This window comes from Pteropus medius, unplaced genomic scaffold, assembly GCF_902729225.1.
Source record: "Pteropus medius unplaced genomic scaffold, Ma_sr-lr_union100, whole genome shotgun sequence".
Lineage (NCBI taxonomy): Eukaryota > Metazoa > Chordata > Mammalia > Chiroptera > Pteropodidae > Pteropus > Pteropus medius.
This window is the reverse complement of record NW_024347838.1, coordinates 58300-66612: the sequence shown is the minus strand read 5'-3', so window position 1 is coordinate 66612 and position 8313 is coordinate 58300. Positions and strand designations below refer to the sequence as shown.

Sequence of the window (8313 nt, the reverse complement as noted above, 5' to 3'; positions counted from 1 at the left end):
TTTCTATTTATTAGATTAGTCTGCTACTTCTGCCAGTTTTGGCATGATGATCTTATGTAAAAGGTGTCCTTTGTGGACAAGTACCACAGTTTCTCTGGTCACCTGAGCCAGGTGCTTCAGGGGTGTCTCTTGTGTGGGTTGTATGTGCACTTTTGTATTTAATCAGAGACTCCGGGATGAGAAAGACTTTGGAGGAGTATGAGGATCTTCATGCTTCTCCACTGCTTTCTGCTCCTATACCACCATTGCCTCCTGAGTATGAGCAAGACTTAGAGAGGGAGGCTCACAGAGATCAGCAGGCTAGGGGAGGAGAGGACAGTCAGGAATGGACTTTGATGGGCTAAATCAGTACCTCCAGGAAAGTTATAAATACTGATGATGGGGAAATATGAGTATGTGTATGACCTCTGATCTATATTTGTCTGTGTTATATGTAATATGGTGTTTCAGTTAAGAATTCTACTTATGATGGAAAGGAAAACGTATGTTTTTTGGTAACAGAAGGTATAAAATATGGAGATTTATTTTGAAAGAAATTAAGGGAAAGGTATTTGTCTTAAAGTTGGTTATTTCTGATTAAAGGAAAAGAGGCAAACTGAAGGAATAGCAGGTTTGTGACAAAAAATCCTGAGAGGAAATTTTATGTGATTAAGTTAAAAAAAATGAAAATTTAAATGCCAAAAGTAAGCTAATGCACAATTAAAGTTGTATTTTTCATGTTGTCTGCCTCTGGGGCCCTTAGAATAGGCTTTCAGAGATTTTTATTCCCAGTAGGCAGGGACTACAGCCCTATCTCAGCTTTGAAGAAGTTACAGAAGACAGACCTTCCTCCCTCAACATCCCCTTAAAAGTTTGGGAATACAATCTCTGAAAGAAAATAGTTGTAGAGAGCAGATCTGTGTTGCAGATCCTGCAGCTGAAGCATCTGCAAAGCTATGCTTGACTATGTTGCACTCTGCCAAGGGCAGAGAAGCAAAGAACAGACAGCTGCTTGTAGTTTAGCACAGATAACTGGTGGGTACAGACAGGCCTTATGGAGATTATTGTTGCCAGCAAGTTTCAATTCTCAAGAAGGAGACTCCCGCCCCCTCCTTCTGCTATCCCTAACTCAGGAGAAGTTATCTGCAGCCCAGGAGTAGTTAAAGAAGAACTTGAGGCAGGGCACATTGAGCCTTTTATTAGTCCCTGGAATACTCCAATTTTTGTCATTAAAAAGAAATCAGGGAACTGGAGATTATTATAGGACCTCCGAGCAGTTAATTTGACTATGGAAATCACAGGTGCCACTCAACTTGGCCTCCCTACTCTTACTATGATTCCTTGGAATTTTCATCTTATTATTGTAGATTTGAAGGACTCTTTCTTTACTATACCATTAGATCCTGAATACAAGAAGAGCTTTGCTTTTAGCGTTCCTCCACTTAATTTTAAGAAACTCATGAAGTGGTATCAGTGGAAGGTTCTTCCACAAGGTATGGCTAATAGTCCCACAGTGTGTTAAAATTTTGTTGCTCAAGCAGTATTGCCAATTAGAGAAAAGTTTCCAAACTCCTATCATTTTGCTTGCGTGTGCAGAGAAAAGAGTACTACTGCAAGCATATGCTGAATTGCAGGTATCTTTACAGAACTATGGTCTTTGCATTGTACCAGAGAAAGTGCAGGGGTCTGCATCTTTTTCATATTTGGGAACTATGATTTTGCAATGTACAGTTAAACCACAAAAAGTTCAAATTCGATTTGACTCATTAAAAATGTTTAATGATTTTCAAAAAGTACTTAGAGATAGTAATTGGCTTAGGACACAGTTAGGAATCACCACAGGACAACTGCAGCCTCTTTTTGATATATTGAGAAGGGATTCACATCCTTCTTCTCCCAGAAAGTTAACTCTTGCTGCTAAACAGGCTTTACAATTAGTAAATGAAACAATACAAAAACACAGGTCTATTGTATAGACCCCTCTCTGCCTTTGTTACTAATAATCTGTCCAACTAAGTCCCTACCAACTGGGATTATTTGGCAGAGATCAGGCCCAATAGAGTGGCTGCATTTACCAAATTCTGGTCCAAAGGTTCTTAACTCATATTATGAATTAATTGTTATTTTTATAGTAAGGGTTGAACCCGGATGTGACGGCTTTTGAGAAGAGATACTAATACTATAATTATTGCTTACAATCAAAAGCAGCAAGCATGGTTACATCAATATTCTAATTCATGGTCGTTATCATTAGCTCAATGTAATGCAATCATTGATTGTCATTATCCACCTGATAAACTGATACAGTTTTTGCTACAAACACCTGTAATATTTCCAAAGATGATTTCCCAGATACCTATCCCTAAGGCCATTACTGTCTTCACAGATGGCTCCAGCAATGGTATTGCTGCAGTACATACTCCTACTTAGACTTATTCAAAACAGACTAACATGACGTCAGCTCAGAGAACTGAATTATTGGCTTTAATCTGGGCTTTAGAGCTATTTCTGCAACAACCTATAAATATTTATTCAGACAGCGCTTATTTATATACTGTAAGTCAAGTTATTGAAACTGCCTTTATTGGACATATGGCAGATGAGAGCCTCTTCCATTTATTCATACAGCTCCAAAAGCTTATTCAAGCTAGGAAAGACCTATGCTTCATTGGACATATACAAGTACTCTTGCAGCTCCCAGGGCCACTAGCTGAAGGAAATGAAAATGCCGATCGCACTACCTGTGCTGATGGAGCTATTCCTATTTATTATTTGCTGGTAGCTGTGCTCTCTGCCCCTATGCAGTTAGTGATAGAAAGTCATCAATTACACCATCAGAATGCATCTGCCCTATGGAAGCAATTTAGACTGACTTGGGAAAGTGCTTGTCAAATTGTTAAACAGTTTCATCAATGTCATACTCATCTGCCTGTTCCTCACTATGGAGTGAATCCAAGAGGACTGTTACCTAATCACATATGTCAGATGGATGTTAGTCATGTAAGATCCTTCTGCAATACTCCCTATGCATATATTACTGTAGATACCAGTTCAGGATTTATTTTCACCATTTCTTATTCAGGGGCAGGCACTAATCATGTAATTAGTCATTGCTTGCAAACATTTGGAGTCCTAGGCCTTCCTAAGCAAATTAAGACTGACGATGGACCTGGGTATACTAGTAAGACATTTCAACAATTCCGTCATAAATTCCAGATCACACATGTCACAGGTATACCCTATAATCCTCAAGGATAAGGCATTGTGGAATGAGCTCATTGCACTCTCAAACTTCAAATACAAAAACAAAAAGGCAGAGTTAACCTCAGGACTCCTCAAAATGTATTAAATCATGTATTTTATACTTTAAAATTTTTAAACATAGATGATGATGGTCAAACAGCTGTAGAAAGGTTTTGGTCACCTTCAGGGAATCCATAAACAGTAGTTCGTTGTAAAGACTCATTAACTAATGAATGGCATGGCCTGGACCCTGTTTTAGTATGGGGCTGGGGGCATGTCTGTGTTTTTCCTGAAGGTGCTGAGGGACCTCGTTGGCTGCCTGAAAGGCTGGTTAAACATTGTGGAGATGGTGAATAAATCAGACCCAGAGAAGCTCATCCCTCCTCTGAAGCATCTGAAGATTACTCCTCCAATATTCCTTCCACAGTCCAGAGGGACTCAGAGGGCACGTAATCCCACATGGGGGGATATTAAACATTTGACATCAGAAGGACAGGACACATGGTTCAATGCCAAGGTTTGCCTGTCACACCTCACCGACTGTTTGTGGCCATGTTAGCTTTACTCACAGTACAAATAAGTATAGTTAAAGGAGAAAACTATTGGACATATTATCCCAATCCTCCTGTGTTACATCCAGTTACATGGGAAGATGTTAATGTACCTGCGCTTGTTAATGACATGCAGGTTCTTGGAGGCCATCCTGATGGCCGTATAAAGCCACAATGGGTGAATTTTAATCATTCAGGGGTATCATTTTAATTATACAGTTGCACCACTGTATGTGGGGACTCATGCTGGGATTACAGGATGTTTGAAAATTGAATCTTACCTAAAGACTGCCATGGGAGTGGGGGCGGGACCATGCGACACGTTTAAGTACTTGCAGCAATTATCTATTCTCGAACTTTCTAACAATACCATAGTGGTGCCAGCAACGCATCCTCCTGGGATACCTTTTTGTCCCAATACTACATCAGTGAAGCCGAAAGGATGGATGAATTGGCTAGAATGTCCTCATCCTCTACCTTCAGAATATAATACAACTGGATGGTCACAGACAATGTATGATTGGTCTCATCGTCTTGTTGCTCATAAAGACTGGATGACACCTGGAAGGTACATAGCTTCTTTGATGACCACCCCAAAGGGACACATTCAAAAGGACCTGTGGTGTGCCTTTGCAGCCTTGAACTTCATTAATCTGTCTGATTCATCTACTGCAGATTTGATTTTTTTTTTCAAATGCCTACAGCACCTGGTATTCTTAAGTGGTCTCCCATCCCAGTACTAACCAGGCTTGTCCCTGATTAGTTTCTGAGATTGGATGAGATCGGGCATGTTCAGGGTGGCATGGCTATAGACTCATCTACTGCAGATTTGAATATCAAGCATAGCTATGCAGTTCGAGCCTGCATTGCCACCCCTTATTGTCTTTCTAGTTGGACAATTACAAACAAATGCTTCGAATGGACTTCTTAATATATCTTGTGTCAACTGTAATCTAACTAATTGTATAAGTCCTCACAACAAAATGTCAGCTCTACTGGTTTTGAATCAACCTAGTTTTATAATGTTACCAACAAAATTGGAAGAGCCTTGGTATGATGATAGTGGTGTTCAAACTCTGTTAGAAATAAAATCTGCCTTGAGTAGGGACAAAAGAATTATAGGACTGGTTATTGCTGGTTTAGTAGCCTTTGTGTCTTTAGTAGCCACGGCAGTTACTGCAGTGGTCGCATTGTCACAAAGCATTCTGAATGCCAATTTTGTAAATGAATTAGCCCATAATATGTCCATGGCCATGGAAAGTCAAGATTTAAAACTGATTTAAAATTTGAGGTAAAATTAAATGCTCTTAAATCAGTTGTTCAGATTGGAAATGAAGTTGAGGCCTCGAAGAGGATGAGTTTATGCTAGCATGCTTCCTATAAGGGATTGCTGCTTATAAGCAAATGTCTCACATTTCTGTTATTGTTTAGGCATGAGTACTGAGGAAAGGAGACTGAACACTGCTTGTAAAAACATAAAGCGAGGCTATATTTTAGAAATCAAGAGTGTCAGCCCTACACTGGTCAATAAGTGCTGACCCCAAGAATGTTTAGCATTTAGAATTGATAAATTTTGATTCAATAAATTGAGTGAATTGGCTGAATAAACATGAATTAGGCTCCCTGCATTGACTGTGTTGGATGCAGGTTTGCCATTGAGAGAAGACCCAAGATAAGGTGATGAACCAGCCCTGTGATGGGAGCTACATCAGTGGGGAGGAAAGCCTATTCACTGACAGGAGCAGAAGCAGGTTGAAAAGAAGATGACTAGGCTGGTCACAGGTCAGAACCACCATTGGGCACAGCCTCAAATTTCACGAAGGAGGGATTTGAGGGCTACACTGCTGACTCAACATTTGTTGAGTAGCCTGAAATTCCCTAATTATAATAATGTACTGAGACTCATCTTGGTTAGTTTTCCCTTTAATATGCAACTGAAGCAAAAACATTAGCACCTTTGTCAGTGGCAGGGAGTGCCCACCGAAGGGTCCAGAGTATGAGAACTAGGAGCTCAAGCATGCAGTGCCCCCACATCCTTCACTACTTACTAGGTACTCAGTACATGGCTGTCTTCTTTGTGCTCCACGAGACTGTTTTTGGCCCAGATGCTTAGGCAAGGGAGCATTGGGACAGTTGGTCTCCTGAGTCCCCTTAGTTCTCTAGTTAATACAGAGGCCCACCTGCACAAAATCAAATCACTGATTTTTACTTTCCAAACGCTGTCACATTGAGACTTTAGTGTTGTTGATTATGAATATGCCTCATATAGAAAGCTGTGTTAGAATGATGTAAAGAAATGAACCTGAAGCACTTTGGAGGTAAATGTACTAAAACATTAACCTCATTTATAGGTGTGGAGATTGCAAAGAACATCTATTTCCTTCTAAATAAATTTTTTATTTTCTAAAAATTAAAAGATTATTATATTTTAATAATTATATTTAGCACGTAATATAATTAGTATCTGTAATGAAATTATAGATACTAATTATAATTAGTATAATTAGGAAATGTTAGTTTTTAAAATAGACAAGGAAATTCTATATTATTTAAAATTTCTGACCTTTTAGCATAGAATAACCCATGTGATCAAGTTTTCACCTAAGGCTGAATTAGGTGCATGTTTCAACATTTGCAACATTTCACCGTTAGTAGTCCCAGTCTCTACATTGTACAAGATGGTATAATTAGTAAACTGCAAAACTGGAACTCAAGCCCTATCTTCTGATTCCAGATACCATTTGATAAGTTTTCCTGAGTCAATGCTTGTATCCCAACTCAAATGTGTTTTATTTATTTGTAGGGATAGGCTGTAAAACTGCTGCTGGTGATGGGACTTTATTTAATTACTTAGCGACATGCAGGTACCTGTGACAACAGACATTTTTGAGTCAAGAATGACTGAAAGTCAGGTGATGCTGATATTCTATGAAGAGTAAATGCAGGAAATTGCTCTGTGTTGATTGCATCTTGTGGAGACACAGCTTGCTTTACAATTTCAAATTTCATTCATGTTTGCCGTTGCTGAAACAAGACTCCAGTTCTTTAGTGCTCTACAACTCACTAGATATGTTTTAACCAGGAGACTATTCAAGCATCTCACAGGCAGGACTGTTATCTGCTGCAGTTTTAAATAATGAACGCATAAATGGTTTTATTTTCCCATTTGTTAAAGGTTTTATGGTATTACAAAGACATACAAATTGGTAAATACAAAGGCATAATTTTTTCGCACTTTGTAGCATAAAAATAAGTCACTATGTAACAGATATCAAAATATTTGTAGTATTGGTCTCAATTCTTATTATTTGATATTTGCTTTTAAACTAGCAGTCTTTTACTAATCAATGTACATGATATCTGAGATAGATAAGTTATTTTGGCTTATATTATTTGCTGTAGCACTTTAATAGATATAATTGGAATTGAGAGCAGCTTATATTATACTTTTAATATTCTGCTTTTTTCTCACTCAAACACCTAGATTTCTAATTCTTTAACTAATTTAGAGAATTTATGCCATTTTCAAAATGCATTAATAAGTGACTGTCAATCACTTTATTTACTTATTTTTTTATTTATTTGTTTATTTATTTATTTTTATTATGGTGACATTGCTTTATGAAATCCAATAAGTTTCAAGTGTACAATCTGGTAGATTGCTAGTCTTCATTTCACTTAGTTCTTTTTCTGGAGCTCTGTTCTGTCCTTTCATTTGGGACATGTTTCTTTGTCTCCACATTTTGACTGTCTCCCTGTGTTTGTTTCTGAGTATTAGGTTGGGATGCTATGTCTCCTGGTCTTAGTAGAGTGGCTTTATGTAGTAAGCGTCCTGTGGGGCCCAGTGGCACAGTTTCCCTGGTAACCTGAGCTGGGTGATCCAGGTGTGTGCCTTGTGTGGGTTGTGTGTGGCCTCCTATTGTAGTTGATCCCCGGTTGCTGTTTGCATGTCGGTGAAAGGGATTGACTCCCTGGCTGATTGGTTGTGAAAACTGGCTGGTGACTGCAGTGGAGCTGTTGTATAGGGGCTGACCCCACAGAACAGGATTTGCTGCAGCAGGGATTTGGTGCCTACACTTTCGGTATGTCATCCTCAGATGTGGTCCTAGGTGGTGCTCCAGCTTAGTCCAAAGTCAGCCACCAGGCACGCTGGCCCTGGGGCCTCTTGGGAGGAGCTCTACTATAGCCAACTTCAGCCACAGCCTGTGCCCTACCCAAGTCCACCTGCATGAGCCACCAAGCAATCTGTAGATGGCTGCCACCTGTGTCAGACTTGGAGGTGCCTCAAGAGGCCACACCATGAACCAAGGTCAGCTGCCACTAGTGCCAGGCTTGGGGCTGCTCAGCAAGAGGTATGGGGCATAGTGAAGCCAGATGCTGTTAGTTTGGGTTTTGTAAACCTTTGAGAAATTTTAGGAAATTTTGCAGCATGAACCAAGACAATGCTGTTTGAATAGAAAAACCATGGAGGCAACTTAGGTGGACTTGCAAGTTGGGTGGGGTGGGGTCTCAGGGAGTCGCCAGGGGAGGGTGATCGGTG

The 8313-nt window shown here is 39.6% G+C and overlaps 1 pseudogene; it reads right to left on the bottom strand.

Annotated features, from left to right (window-relative positions):
• Nucleotides 1–4468: 4468 nt before the first annotated feature.
• Nucleotides 4469–4587, bottom strand: LOC120615497 (uncharacterized; annotated as a pseudogene).
• Between the last annotated feature and the right edge of the window lie 3726 nt (nucleotides 4588–8313).